We start from the raw sequence: 16,809 nt of genomic DNA, 5'->3' as shown, positions 1-16,809 counted from the left end.
CCACCCAGGCACCCCTGTAATAATTTTTTTAATATTAATTTTCCCCAGAAAGAATGCAGTGTTAGGATACCAGGGTCTGTGTCTGCCTTGTTATATGCTGTATCCCCAGTGCCTAGCACAGAGCTTAGCAAAGAATAGGGTTTCAAGAAGAAAATGTTAAATGAATGATGAATGAACAAATGAAACAAATAGCTTTCAAGAAAAGATCTGAAAATAAAATTTGGGCCATGACATCAGAAGAGAGAAGCTGTTGAAGGAGAGAAGAATGTAAGATTAAATTTCTTAGAGCTAGGCTAGGTCTTTGGAAAGTATTTAAAACATATTCAAAGCATCAAAAACCAAAGGAATATGAAAGTCCTCTGCCCAGGAGCCTAAATCCAAAATGAGCTTCTTAACCCAAATCCACAGGCCAGAAAGAGAAGGGAAGGGAAGAGACAAATGTGGGCAGGCAGCTGTCTCCATGATCAACTGAGCTGGTGAGAAGCCTATTTGAGCCACAGAGGGGAAGGACTCATTGGGGGCAACACAGGCTTTAAGAGCCAATGCTGGGTATGAGACTCCTCTAACTACATGGATGCAGTGGGAATTTAAACCCAGGAATCCAGACAAACTCAATAAAGCTTGGGGCCAGATTGGAAGGCTTCTTAAAGATTGATATGCGTGGGCCTAGCAGTGGCCCAGGAAATCCACTGCCACCAAGCCTCAAGACTCATGCTGGCCTGAGGGCAGGGGTCACACTGGGTGTGCAAAACCGTTTGGATTGTAAGCATGAGGGATTGGATGGAGAACACAGCAAAAATTGGGAGAATGGGAATGCTTCTGCTTTTGCAACAGTTGTTGTCCCTGTTGTTTTTTGACCTAGTAACAAGAAAGTTCCTATTTGGGTAGGAATATGCATTGGGTACATGATTATGTCTGAAGTCAGATTGATAAACACGCTGTATACCACAAGTCAAATTTTGTGTAGCCTGCTGGAAACTTGAAATGATGACAAAGTCAGGTGCTTTGGAAGCAGAAACAGACCAAGATTTTGTGCCACTTCCTAGTTGTGGAACCTTGGGCAAATCCCCAGGTCTCTCAGTGTCTCCGCTTCATCACCTGTAAAATGCAGATAGTAATGGCATCTATAATAGGGTGGTTGGAAGGATTAAATGAAGTAATGTTTGGCACATGCTTGGTATGTAATGATTAGGTGTTGACCCCAACCCACAAAACCTCTAAGGTAGCTGACCTGCAGGATAAAGGACAGAACAACTGTGCCTTATCTGAAATCACAGAGCCAAAAGCATCTTCCATAAAGGGAAAAATTATAAATTGGACCTCATCAAAATCCGAACATTTTTCCTGAAAAAGCCCAAGCAAAGAGGATGAAAAGACAGTCTACAGTCTGGGAGAAAACATTTGCAAACTATATATCTGACAAAACACTAGGAATTCACAAGACAGTAAAAGCATATATTCAATCAAAAATTGGAGAGAAGACATAGCAAGGATGTGGAGAAAATGGAAGCCTCATGCCCTGTTGGTGGGAATGTAAACTGGTGCAGCCACTGTGGAAAACAATACAGAGGTTCCCCCAAAAATTAAAAATAGAAATAAATACCAACTTCCAGGGAAGATGGCACAGTAAGAGGATGCTAGGCTCACCTTGTCCCATGGAAACACCTAGATAACACCCACAATAGTGTAAATAACCCAGAATATGACCCAAAGGCTGGCAGAACAGACTCTCCACAGCTAAATGTAGAGAAGATGCCATATTGAAGAGGGTAGGAAGGGCGGAGACATGGTTGGGAGCCAAACTGACAACACAGTACTGTCTGTGGGAGGGAGGGACTCAGAGGGCACAGAGAGGGGAGAGGAGCAGACCCCATACAGGTACCCTAGGCATAGGGGACCCACACTGGGAAGACAAATCCCTGTAACATTTGACTTTTAAAACCAGAGGGGCCTAACTTCACAAGTTCTTACATCAGTGGAGCTTAACAGCTGGAACTTTAAAAATCAGTGGTCTCATCTCTAGGAGAACCAGAAGGCCATAGGAAACTGTGTCCCTGCCCCTAATGAGACAGCATGATAGACAGCACTGCTGAGATATAGCATAGAAGCAGCAGTTTGAAAAATGACTAAGGGTATACAGGAAAGAGATTTACTTACTTATCTCAGAGCATGTGCTGGAAGGGCAGGGATCTTTAGGAGACTTCTCCAGAAGAGCAAAGCTGGAGGCATCACAATTCCAGACTTCAAGTTATATTATCAAGCTATAGTAATCAAAACAGTATGGTACTGGCATGAAAATAGACACATAGATCAATGGAACAGAACAGAAAACCCAGAAATAAACGCACAATTATATGGTCAATTAATCTTTGACAAAGCAGGAAAGAATATCCAATGGGAAAAAGACAGTCTCTTCAATGAATGGTGTTGGGAAATCTGGACAGCAACATGCAAAAGAATGAAAATGGACCACTTTCTTACACCAAACACAAAAATAAACTCAAAATGGATTAAACAACTAAATGTAAGACCTGAAACTATACAAATTCTGGAAGAGAGAACAGGCAGTAATTTCTCTGACATTGGCCATAGGAACATTTTTCTAAATGTGTCTCCTGAGGCTAGGGAAACAAAAGCAAAAATAAAGTATTGGGACTACATCAAAATAAGAAGCTTCTGCACAGCAAAGGAAACAATCAACAAAACTAAAAGGCAACCCACAGAATGGGAGACGAATTTGCAAATGACATATCTGATAAAGGGTTATATCCATAAGAACTTATACAACACGACACCAAATAGCAAATAATCCGATTAAAAATGGGCAGAAGACATAAACAGACATTCCTCCAAAGAAGATATCCAGATGGCCAACAGACACATGGGAAGATGCTCAACATCACTCATCATCAGGGAAATGCAAAGCAAAACTACGGTGAGATGTCACCTCACACCTGTTAGAATGGCTAAAATCAAAAACACAAGAAACAACAAGTATTGGCAAGGTTGTAGAGAAACAGGAACCCTCTTGCACTATTGGTGGAAATGCAAATTGCTGCAGCCACTGTGGAAAACAGTGTGGAGGTTCCTCAAAAAGTTAAAAATAGAACTACCCTATTATCTAATTATCATACCACTGGGTACTTACCCCAAAAATATAAAACACTAATTCAAAGGGATACATGCACCCCTATGTTTATAGCAGCATTATTTACAATAGCCAAATTATGGAAGCAGCCCAAGTGTCCATCGATAGATGAATGGATAAAGAAGAGGTGGTTTAGATATATACAATGGAATATTACTCAGCCACAAAAAAAGAATGAAACCTTGCCATTTGCAATGACATGGACAGAGTTTGAGAGTATAAAGCTACGTGAAATAAGTCAGTCAGAGAAAGACAAATACCATATGATTTCACTCATATGTGGAATTTAAGAAACAAAGGAAATGAGCAAAGGAAAAAAAGAGAGAGGGAGAGAAGCCAAGAAACAGACTCTTAACTATAGAGAACAAACTGATGGTTACCAGAGGGGAGGTGGGTGGGGGGGATGGATAAAATAGGTGATGAGCACTGGGTGATGTATGGAATTGTTGAATCACTATATTGTACACCCGAAACCAGTAAAACATTGTATGTTAACTATACTGGAATTTAAAGTAAAATTTGAAAAAAGAGGTGTCTGGCTGGCTCAGTCAGAAGAGCATGTGGCTTTTGATCTTGGGGTTGTGAATTCAAGCCCCATGTTGGGTGTAGATAGCACAGATGGACCTGGAAGGTATTATGCTAAATGAAATGAGTGAGAGAATGACAAATATCATATGATTTCATTTATAGGTGGAATCTAAAAAGCAAAGGAAACAAACAGAAAGACAGACTCTTAAATACAGAGAAAAATGTGGTGGTTGCCAGAGGGGACCTGAAATTACTATAACATCATATGTTAATTATACTTCAATAAAAAAATTGGACATAAGACATGAATAGTCATTTTACTGAGGAGGATATGCAGGTGGCAAATAAGTACGTGAAAAGATAGCCAGCACGATTAGCTCAACATCATTAGGAGGAAAATGCAGAATGACTAAAATAAAAATAAAAATAAAAATTAGCAAAACACCAAATGCTGGCAAGGATATGGAGAAACTGGATCACTTGTACATTGCTGATGGGAATGTAGTGGGAATGTGAAGTGGTACAGCCGTTCTGGAAAACAGTTTGGCATTTTCTTTTAGAAAAAAATGAACATGCAGCTATAATATGACCTAGCAATTTCACTCCTCGGCATTTGTTCCAGAAAATGAAAACTTATGTTCATGTAAAAACTTGTAAACACGAATGTTCATATCACCTTTATTTGTAATAGAAAAAAACTTGGAAACAGCTCAGATGCTCTTTAAGGGAGGAAATCCACCATGGAATATGACCGAGCAATGATACAAGTGAACTGTTGATACATGGAACAATCTGCCTGACTTGCCAGATGGTGATGCTAAGTGAGAAGAGCCAATCCCAAAAGGTTAATACTCTAGGATTTTATTTATATAATATTCTTATAATGACAAAATTATAGAAATAGCAAACAGATTAGTGGTTTCTAGGGATTAGGAATGGAGTCTGGGACCTGGGAAGGGTACGTGGGATTGTAGAAGGGCAACAGGAGGGATCCATGTGGTGAAGGAACAGCTCAGTATCCTGATTGTGGTGGTAGATCCATGAACCTACATACGTGATAAAATTACACAGAACTGACTACACACACACAAACATAAATGAATACAAGTAAAACTGGGGAAATGTAAGATCAATAGATGGTACTAATATCAATATGTTGATTGCACTATAGTTCCTAAGATGTTACCCTTGGGGGAGCCTGGGCATAGGGTACATGAGATAGCTCCTTATAATCCCTCACATCTGCATGAGTATCCACAATGATCTCAATAAAGATTTCAATAAAAAGATATCATAAACAGTGACAGATAAACTTAATTATAAAACCTCCAAATCTGAACGGAAAAAAGAAATGAGAGAGAACCTGTATGTTGGGCAGGCAAGTGGTAGAGCTCCCAGGGCACTTCGGGTCTTCTGGCAATTACTGCCTGGAAGACCATGTAAAGAAGCCTCGTCTGGGCTGGTGGGACAGAGTGTCTCATCAGTGGTGTCTGCCCTGCATGCAGGAGGAGTCCTCAAAACAAGTGGGCAGGCAGTGGGGCCGGGTTAGTACTCTGAAAATACCGCCATTGGAGACCACTCCCTACAAGTTTGGTCAGGGTCCCATTAGTGAGTAGGCTTTTACACTAGCTGGCACCTTGAGGGGTGGGAACCATAGCTCTTCTAATAGTGACTGGTACTCACTGAACATGTTCTAGGGGCCAGGCCTTGTGCTGAGGGCTTTATGTGAATTAATTTATTTGATCCTTATCACAGCCCCGTTGCTGACTTTCGAAACCAAGCTTTCTGGGGCCCAGATACCTTCACCCTGGCCTATTATTAGGTGTTCTGCTTGCCCACTAGGTCCTTAGCTGATACCTCGTCCTTCCTAGAGCAGCTGAGAGGTCCTTGGGATTGGGCTTTGAGCATCCCTTCCTCTCAAGCTTCTGCCACCTGTGGTCCAGGATTGCTGGCCAATTAGGAAGTGGCCAGATATGACTCTGCATGGATCCTGGGCTCCCTCCACACATAACAGCCTGTGGTCACACAGCAGTCCTGTGGGACAGGGATCCTGAGTAATGATAGTTGACGTCTGTGGCACATTTACTAGGCGCCAGACACTGCTCAGCTCTGTCAAAGTGCCATTGTCATCCTCTCATTTCATCCCCCCCAGCATCCTGTGAAATTGGTAAGATTTCCATCCCCCTTTTTCTGATAGAAGAGACCAAAGTGAATTTGCTCACGTGCACAGAGCTGGTTAGTGAAGAGCAGTGGTTTGTACCCAGGTATGGCTGATGCAACAGCCCATGCTTGCCCTCAGGGGTCTGTCCACGGCCTAGATAGGGGTCAATAAATACATGATAGATGAATGAAAGGCCACTCAATAGAGCCTGTCTTGTGGCAGTGCTAGCAGATCTCAAGATAAATGTCCTGAAATTAGGTAGCAAAATAGTCAAGTGGGGGTAATGGGCATGATCCCAGCTTATGCTTAAAAGGTTCATCTCCTCGAAAGCACCAAGGAAAGATTTGTTGATGTCTGTTGAGCACATGCCATACACCTAGTACTGGGTTAGGCACACTTGGGGGTACATATCAAGGATGAATGAGATAGGGTCCCCTGTTTAGGAAACACTCAGTGTTGTTAGGGAGGCCAGCATCAGTTGTGAACTTCATGGTGTGTACCTGCTGTTTCTGTCTTACGGGTCCCCACTTATTCCCATCTTCTTGCCTCTGATTGCAATCTTGGCCATGCCTAGTATGTGTTTCCATGACCTACTGAGTCAGTCTCTGGGGTGGGGCCCAAAAATCTGTTTTAATGAGCCCTCCAAGTAATTATGATGCACATTCAAGTTTGAGAGCCACTGATACATATAAAAAGGGCCTGGGGTATAGCTGCTATTTCATAAATGGTCAAAAGGCTTATTTGGAATGGTTCTGATACTTTGTAGAACTGACTAGTCAAGAAATTGTAGCTCCTGGAAGAGGTGATGTGGATCTTGTTCCAGTTTGCTCAGGACTTTCCTAGATATAGCACTCCTGGAAGCCCCCTCAGCTGATCATCTGACTGGTTAAAGACAGTATAATACTCATCCATGTTTTTCCTGGTGTTGTCAGGTGTCATTATGCCCTGATTTTATAGATGGGAAAACTATGACAGAGAGAAGTTATATAGTCAGGAAGAAGGTGGTGGTGTCAGGATTCAAATCTGGGTCTGTCTCACTCCAGATCCTATGCTCTTAACAAATTCCTAGAAGTGGAATTGCTATGTCAAAGAGTATATACGTGAAAAATTTCTAACTCTGTTGCTGAATGATTGGCTCAGAAGCACAACACATATTTTTATACACTATTGTGTATTTGTGTATATATTAACACAATGTGTATATGACAACAGTATATAAAAATATATGTTTTTCCCATAAATCCACCAACTGGGCCTTAGGAACCTGTTTAATCTTTACCAATCTGATAGGCAGTCCTCGTGTCATTTTTGGATGTATATCTTTTGACTTTGTCTAATGTGCTCAGTTGGACAGCAGAGCTGAGTGTAATTTGAGACAGGAAATTGAATGGGGCTCTCTTGGCTTAGTGTGAACTTCACTGAAGTGAAGTCCTGATACACTTCAGAAGCTTCTGGGGGCACCATCAAAGATGCATATGTAAAAGCCTTGTGAGGATGAATGTCCCATCTCATTGGTCCCAAGCAGACACTGGGATTGGAGAGGCCACTTTGTGAAGAAACTTGCTTGACTTCTCAGAGCCTCCAATGACATCTTCCTCTTCCAAGTCATGGTTACCCTCTTGGGGATAGGCTGTTTAATGTGTAAGCTGATTAGATTGCCTGGGAAAACAACATGTGGGGGTTTAGACCACACACTCTATCCCTCAAAGAAGTGGTAGACAGGAACATTTGAGCTGTGACAGGAATAGGAGAGGGCAAAGGAATTCAAAAGCATGAGGTTGGGGGGAGGTGTTATACACGTTGAAGACCATGCTAATAAGTAAAAAATGGAAGCTGTGTTCCTGGGTAGAGTCCACAAAGATTTTGTGACTGAGATGTGGGGAACACAGAGGTGGAAGGAAAAAGGGAAAGGGAAATTAGGAGTTTAAATACATACAGCTTAGATTCTGAAGGGAAGAAGGGAGCCTTGAGAAAGACTGGGAGAGGGGAGGAGGAACCATCTTAGATGGCTAACGTTTAGAAGAAAGTTCCGTATGCCATCCTCCAAGGAGATAGCAGTTTGCATGGGTTGTGGATTCCCTGTACCCTGAATGTGGTAGCTTTCTGAAATTATTGCCCACTTGGCAGATTTCCCCCAAGTTGACTCTGGGCAACTAGCATGGATAGGTACTTTGGTGAAGAGGAAACCTAAAATCTTTCCTTTTTCAGAAAATTTTCAACTCTATTGAGCTGCAGTTTATATACAATAAGATTTACCCATTTTAAGTGTATCAATGGATGAATTTTAATAATTGTTATGAAGTCGGGGCGCCTGGGTGGCTCAGTCGTTAAGCGTCTGCCTTCAGCTCAGGTCATGATCCCAGGGTCCTGGGATCGAGCCCCACATCGGGGCTCCCTGCTCAGGGGGAAGCCTGCTTCTCCCTCTCCCACTCCCCCTGCTGTGTTCCCTCTCTCGCTGTGTCTCTCTCTGTCAAATAAATAAATAAAATCTAAAAAAAATTTAAAAAATAAAAAAATAATTGTTATGAAGTCATATACCCACCATCATAATCAAGTTACAGAACAGTTCCATGACCCTAAGGAAGTTCCTTGTGCCCATGTATATTCTTTCAAGACCCTTGGCCTGGCTTTCTGTCACTGTGCTCTTTTGTGTTTGACTGTTTACTTAGCAAAATATTTTTTGAGATTCATCCACCTTGTTGGGTCTATCGGTAGTTTTTTTTTTTTTTTTAATTGCACAGTTCATCTCTTTATGAGTTGATGCACATTTGAATTTTTTCCAGTTTGGGACTATTATGAATCATGCTGGAATTAACTTTTGAGTGTATGTCTTTTCTGGATATATATTTTCATTTCTTTTGGATAGATACCTAGGAGTGGAATTTCTGGGTTGTATGTTAAATGCATGTTTAAGTTTTTACTTATATATATTTATTGTATATACATATATATTTATATGTTTATTTTAAGATATTATGGCAGGACTATATATGTGTGTGTACGTGTGTGTGTGTGTGTGTGTGTGTGTGTGTGTGTGTGTGTACACACATGTAGTCTTGCCATACTGTTTTGGTTACGAAAATACTGGTTACGAAAATACATACTGGTTACAACCACTTTGGATTCCTACCAGCAATTTCTATGAGAGATCCTATGCTCCACATCTTAGCCAAGATGTGGTATTGTTAATCTCTTTAACATTAGCCATTTGAGTAGGTGTATAGTGATGTGTCATTATGGTTCTAATTCACATTTTCTTAATGACTAATGATATTGAATATCTTTTCATGTGCTTGTTGGCCATCCACATACTTTTTTGTCAAGTGTTTGCTCAAACATTTTGCCAATTTTTAATTGGATTACTTATCTTTTCTCTTGAGTAATAGATTTTTTTTTATTATGTTCAGTTAGCCAACATATAGTACATCATTAGTTTTTGATGTAGTGTTCAACAATTCATCAGTTGCGTGTAACTCCCAGTGCTCATCACAACACATGCCCTTCTTAATACCCATCACCTGGCTACCCCCTCCCTCCACCCCTCTCCCTTATGTAATCCTCAGTTTGTTTCCCGGGAGTCCAGAGTCTCTCATGGTTTGTCTCCCTCTCTGATTTCTTCCCATTCAGTTTTCCCTCCCTTCCCCTATGGTCCTCTGCACTATTCCTTATGTTCCGCATATGAGTGAAACAATAATGATAATTGTCTTTCTCTACTTGACTTATTTCACTTAGCATAATCCCCTCCAGTTCCATCTATGTTGATGCAATATTCCATTGTATATATGAACCACATCTTCTTTATCCATTCATCTGTTGAAGGACATCTTGGCTCCTTCCACAGTTTGGCTCTTGTGGACATTGCTGCTATGAACATTGGGGTGCAGGTGCCCCTTCTTTTCACTACATCTGTATCTTTGGGGTAAATACCTAGTAGTGCAATTGCTGGGTCGTAGGGTAGCTCTATTTTTAACATCTTGAGGAATTTCCATACTGTTTTCCAGAGTAATAGGAGATATTTATATATTCTGGATATATGTCAGATATAGCAAATGTTTTTCTTCCTGTCTGTGGCTTGCCTTTTCATTTTCTTAATGCTAAGTTTTGAATAACAGAAGTTTTAATTTTTTTGTGATTATTTATTTTTAAAGATTTATTTATTTGAAAGAGAGAGAAAACACGAACAATAGGAGGGGCAAAGGGAGAGGGAGAGAGAGAATCCCCAGCAGACTCCCCACTGAGGACAGAGCCTGATGTGGGGCTTGATCCCATGACCCTGAGATCATGACCTGAGCCAAAATCAAGAGTCGGCTGCTCAAATGACTGAGCAACCCAGGCAACCCTTATTTATTTATTTTTGAGTAAACTCTACCCGCCATGTCGGGCTTGAACTTATGACTCCAACATCAAGAGTTGCATAGCTCTACCAACTGAGCTAGCCAAATTTTTAAATTTTGACGAAGTCCAATTTATCAAATTTTTCCTTTTATGGTTTATGTTTTTGTGTCCTAAAAAATCTTTGCCTCCTGTAAAGTCTCAAATTTTTCTCCTATGTTTTCTTCTAGAAGTTTCATACTTTGGGTTTGTACATTTAGGTTTATGTATGAACCATTCAGAGTTAATGGTTTTTGCCTGATACAAGGTTGAGATTGATTTTTTTCCCCCAAATGAGTACTGAGTTGTTCAGCACTATTCATTTCAAAAACTGTCCTTGTTTTTTTATTTCCTTTTGTTTTTCTTGTATTTTCTCTCTATACTTGTACTTTAATGAGCTAAGGGTCTGTTGTCTCCATCTGTTAAGAACCCTCTGGACCTAGATTGTAAGTGAAAATGCTATCGTTGCCTGAGAAATGGTGCTTCATTGTAAGGAATATCAGCAATTACATTTAACCATGGTATTTGTAAAGTTTTATGGGCAGGAATTCATGCTACCATATTCTCTGTGGTTTGTTAGCTCCTTGGAATTTTAGAAAGATAAAAAAATCTGAGGTTTAAGTAATAGAATTTGAAGGATGGTGAAAAGTCTCTATCAGTTATAGGGCATGAGGTCCCAGACTCCAAGTAAGCATTTGAGTGAGGTCCATGTAGCTGGATGGAGCAGAACAGAAAAAACAAAAAAACAAAAAACTGTATATATGATTTGGGATTTAAGTTTTCTTGAGGGGGTGGTGCCTGGCTGGCTCAGTTGGTGGAGCATGTGACTCTTGATATTGGGGTTGTGAGTTCGAGCCCCACGTTGGGTGTAGAGATCAGTTAAAAATAAAACCTTTTTTAAAAAAGTAAGTTTTCCTGAGGGAACAGGTAAAACGTACTTCATTGGTGCTTTAATTTTTCTTTTTCTTTCTTTTTTCTTTAAGATTTTATTTATTTGGGGGAGAGAGAGAGGAACAAAGGGGGAGGGAGAGGGACAAGCCGACTCTGCGCCGAGTGCAGAACCCCACGCAGGGCTTGATCTCATGACCCTGGGATCATGACCTGAGCCAAAATCAAGAGTCGGATGCTTGACCAACTGAGCCACCCAGGTGCCCTGGTGCTTTAATTTTTCTAAGGAAATAGAAGACATTTGGAAAAAGTATTATAAGGTTTATTTTTCAAATGTGATGATAAATTTGGTACATTTCCAATACTGTGAATATTATCCAGTGGTCTGATTCCAAATTCTTGGAATCAAGATTCCAATATTATATTGGTCTGATTCCAAATTTTTAAGTATTCACTGACTGTAAATATGCTTCTATGCGCACACACACACACACACACACACACACACACACACACATGCTCACCCCAAGCCACAAACTTGTTGTCATCCTTATCCCATTTTCTGCAAAAGATGGTAAACAACTGACTATCCAATAAGAGGGGACTGCCTCAGTAAGTTATAGTTAGGGTATATTCAGTGGTCATATAATAGAATATTATGCAGATATCAAATAGATTGTACTTATATAGAAATTACCTATACACATATGTATATATTAAATGCTTGTATGTATCTCCACATCTACTGAAATAAAAGCAGGTGTAAAGCTTTTTGTACAAAGGTGGTCACTCTGGTGTTATTCGTAAAGATAAATATAAAAGTATAGTAATAAAAGTGTCCACAAATGGGAGGTTGATTAAATAAACATGGTATACTTGTACATGGGGATATCATGCTCTTGTTAAAGAGAATGATGTAGGGGGCGCCTGGGTGGCTCAGTTCGTTAAGCATCCAACTCTTGATTTTGGCTCAGGTCATGATCTCAGGGTCGTGAGGTTGGGCCCTGAGTTGGGCTCTGTGCTCAGCCCAGAGTCTGCTTGTCCCTCTCCCTCTGCTCCTCCCCCAACTCGCTCTCCCACTCTCTCTCTCAAATAAATAAATAAATAAATACAATCTTTAAAATAAAAAAAAAGAACGAAGTAGATCTACATGTTATGTTTGGAATAATCTCCAAAAAATGCTACTATGTGAAAAAAAGAAGTGAAGAACAAGATAATGTGAAAAGTATGCACCTAGGTATATGTGTGTGTTGCATAATCTGAAAGGATGTATTAAAAATGTTAACAAATGATTGATTTTGGCAAGGAAATATGGGGTCTAGAATTGAGGGAGACTTCTTTCTAGTGTATACCTTTTTTTTCGATTTGAATTTTGTAACCATGTGCACATCTTACTTTTTCAAATGAAAAATGCCTTCTTCTGAGCATCTATTACCTAGAATTGAGATCTATTTTTATACTGTGTCAGGAGCTTGAATTTGGAAGATGGAAATTAATCATTTCCCTATCTTTGACCCTAACCATGTTGCTAACCCTCCACCAATCTGATTCTTGATTTGAGGGAGGATAGTTTGGACAAGAGAAGGTGGGGGTGGAAGGGCAAGAAGCAGAGTATAGAGTTAGGAATAGCATCCTAAGGAGACTTGGAAGTTAAGGGTATATGAAAATTAATAAAAGGAAATCTCACTAAAATGGAATTAGGAGGCCAGAAAGGGGCACTCCCAGGCCCTACCATTGGTGGTCAACTGCAGACCCAACAGGAAGAGACATAACCTTGCAAGTGGATACTCCTTTAGCTCCAACTTTACTACCCTTGGCAGGAGGAAGAAAGGTTTTCTTCTCTCTCAGCAGCAGCAGGCCAGCCAATAAGAAACTGTCACAACTCAGCCAATGAAAAGCCACTATACTTTGAACTACCAGTTTACTCCAGTGGACTTTTTATTTATAACAGCCTTCCCAACTGCACCCATTTCTCAATAAGAGAGCTTTCTTCTTTGTTCTCTGGACTTGTCTTGGTTTTGCAGTAGCTTGCATGTCCTGAATCAGTTCTTTGCTATTCCTGAATAACCCCATTTTTGCTGGTACAATAACTGACAGCTTTATTTTTTTTAAGGTTTTACTTATTTATATGACAGAGAGAGATATAGCGAGAGAGGGAACACAAGCAGGAGGAGTGGGGGAGGGAGAAGCAGGCTTCCTGCGGAGCAGGGAGCCCGATGTGGGGCTCCATCCCAGGATCCTGGGATCATGACCTGAGCCAAAGGCAGATGCTTAATGACTGAGCCACCCAGGCGCCCCTGACAGCTTTATTTTTAAGGTTAACAGATACTACAAGTCAATCCAAAGCACCTAGTGAGTCCAGACTAATAGGCAACATGCTAAACCACTCATCCTCACCTATCTTTGAAGACCCCCAAGAATATTGGGTGTAATTTAGCTTGGTGGTTATTGAACCTAGCCTTAATCAGAATTACTTGGGGTGCTTTAAAATATCATGTTTTTATCATAGATATAACCTGCATATAGTTTTTTTAAAAAAATGAACAGTATAGAAGAGAAAGAAGTTTCATGTTTAATGGCTAGTTTCCAGTCTCCAGAGGTAACCACTTTATTTCTAGTTTTGAGTTTTTCTGATGATTAATACCATTACTCTAAAGAATATGTTTCTATTTCCTACTTTATCAATTTTAGACAGCATTTTCTGACTCTCAAGAAAGATGATTTAGCATACTTATGCCACCTCCTTTACCTACTTATGATTTTCCCAAAATTTTATTAGTTATATTTTTATTATATTCAGGACATTTTAGTGGTTACTTTTATAACATTAAATCATATACTTTAATTTTTATTTTTGGATCCATTAATTCTGGACAATATATATCAGCACTGATTTCAGAGATACTTTCCTACACTCTCCCTCCTCCCATTGCTTCTGACTTCTGTCACCTATAATATTATGTGTACATTATTAAGTTTATAACTACTGCCTACGTTCAAATCTCAGCTCCACCGCTTGTTATCTATGTAATCTTAGGTAAATTATTGAATGTCTCTGTGCCCTCAGTTTCCTCACCTGTCAACTGGAGGTGATAATAGTAATATCTACTTCATAGGGTTGCTATAAGATTAAATTTTACTTAAATTGAAATAAATATTTCAAAGTACTTAACATAGCATTTGGTACATAGTAAGTGCTTTTTAAGTGTTAAGCTAGAAAATAAAATAGCAAAATTAAAAGTAAAATGAAATGTTTTACAATTCAAATTAACTCCTCAGTATGCTTCTCTCTATAACTTGATTTTAAAAAATAAAACTAAAATGCAAAAGACATGAAGAGACATTTCACCAAGGTGGATGTATAGGTGGCAAATAGGCATGTGAAAATATGTTCAATATTATTAGCTATTGCAGAAACACAAATGAAAGCCACAATGAGATATCAGCATGTATCTATCTATATCTTCTTTAGTTTAGAAGAACTAAAATTAGTGAGAATAACAAATGCTGGTAAAGATGTGGTGAAACTTGATCATTCATACATTACTGGTGGAAATGTCAAATGGTACAGCCACTCTGGAAAAAGAGCTTGGCAGTTTCTTTAAAAAATTAAATATGCTAGCACTATACAACCCAGCAGTTGTACTGCTGGGCGCTTGTCCCAGAGAAATGAAGCTTGACGTTCACGCAAAAATCTGTACACAAGTGTTCAGAGTGGCTTTATTAGTAGTAGCTTTATTCATAAACTGGAAACAACCCACATGTCCTTTGACAGGTGAATGGTTAGACAAAGTGTGGTACAGCCATAAGAAGAAATACTGCTCAGCAGTAGAAAGGAAGGAAGTATTGATATAGGCAACAATCTGGATGGATCTCCAGAGAATTATGTTGAGTGGAAAAAGCCAATCCCCAAACATTGCAAACTGTCTGATCATATTTATATTATTTGCATATATTCTTGGAATTACAAAATTATAGAAATGGAACAGTTTATTGGTTACCACGGATTAAGGAGAGGAAGGGATGGGAAGGAAGAGAGTGTGGCTATAAAAAAGAAACATACGGGATCCTTGTGGTGATGGAACTCTTCTGCATCTTCATTGTATCAGTGTCAATATTCTGATTCTGATATTGTTTTATACTTTTGCAAGATGCTATTGGGAGAAACTGAGTATATATACATATATATATATATTCTCACAACTGCCATGTGAACTTTACTTCAAAATAAGAAATTTAACTAAAGAACCAAACAAACAGCTTTCCCAATATTAACTCCATGTAAATATTATTCACAGCAGGGCCAAGTAATGTGTTTGGACCTACAGAGAAAATAAATGTAATCATAGAGCTGTAAAAAAGTGCTGCTGGTAGAACATTTCAAATGTCAAAGTCAAATGGATTATCTTTTCTTATACTCCTCCAATGGCTCAAATGATGCCACATTTTAGCATGCTTCCTATTAGAACTAGAATCATCATACAGCTTTTTGTTCTCCTTAGAGTTCCTAATTGTATTCCATTGTCAATCAAAAGCACAGAAAAATAGCTTCTGGTTTCTTAGTGATATAGGTTGATTATAGAATTTGCATCCATCTTAAGAATATTCTTCACTGAACCCTTTGACTTCTTGTTCTAATTACGACCTAATGCTTTCTTGGTCAGCTTAGCAGTTGTCATCTTGGGATTCCTTTAATGCTTTAAAATACAAATTCCCAGGCACCACCACAGACCAATTTAATTGGAGTTTCTTTGGGTAAGGTATGTCTGGCGTATGTGCATTTTTTAAAAACTACCTCCCAGGCGATTTTGCCCATCAGATTTGAGAATTCATCTAGCTAATCCTGAGAGTCCTATAACTAATATTAGAAATATTAATAATAGATACTGTTTTTTGAGAATTTGCTATGTTCTGGGCATTGCTTTTAGAGTCAATGCATGGTCCTAATTAGTCTTTACACAAACCTATGAAGTAAGTACTATTATTATCCCTGTTTTAGAGAAAACTCAGTATCAGAGAAGTAAAATCACACCACTTTCAAGCTCCAGAGCCAGGATTAGAACCCAGGTTTGTCTGGCAATAAAATTTTGGATTTTAACCAACAAACTATGTTAATTTTTAAATGGGTAGGCTCAAGAGCCCCATGGAGCTCTAGAGGCAAAATAACTTGGCTTTGGAGCACAGGTAAAAGGACTGTGTATTGTCAACAAATTTTACAGCTAAAACCTGGCATCTTTTAATCAATTAAATCAATTCAGCAAGGTCATTCTTGTGAGATACCGTAAGTATGAATAATGGACCATGGATCAAATGGGAAGCCCTTAGCAATTTTTTTTCGACTTTCATTATTTTGGATGGTATAGAAACAGTTCACAAACCCTACCAATAAATCTCTTAAAAGTTTTCCCATGTAAGCATCTTTAACAAAGTTTGTATCTATGGGTTATCTGTGACTTTTCCTCACATTTTCTCTGGCTCCCACAGATGGATAAATGAAGTTAGCTGTACTCATTTCTGAGCATTTGAAATGGAATACCTAATTCAATAGTTAGGAGAAATAAGAATAGCCTTCAAATGGCTTGATCACTTGGTAGCTAAATACTGGAATCATATTTGCCCACTGTAGAGCTGGACTCTTAACTTTTACAGATACCAAAAATGACTCAAAACTTTCACATTTAAGAAACATACTCTAGTAGCTCTTAATATTCTG

Source organism: Eumetopias jubatus, unplaced genomic scaffold (genome assembly GCF_037043125.1).
Source record: "Eumetopias jubatus isolate StellerSeaLion01/CBP00866 unplaced genomic scaffold, mEumJub1_p1.0 scaffold_11, whole genome shotgun sequence".
In the NCBI taxonomy this organism is placed as follows: Eukaryota; Metazoa; Chordata; class Mammalia; order Carnivora; family Otariidae; genus Eumetopias; species Eumetopias jubatus.
The sequence above is the reverse complement of the archived record's forward strand: the minus strand, read 5'-3'. Positions refer to the sequence as shown.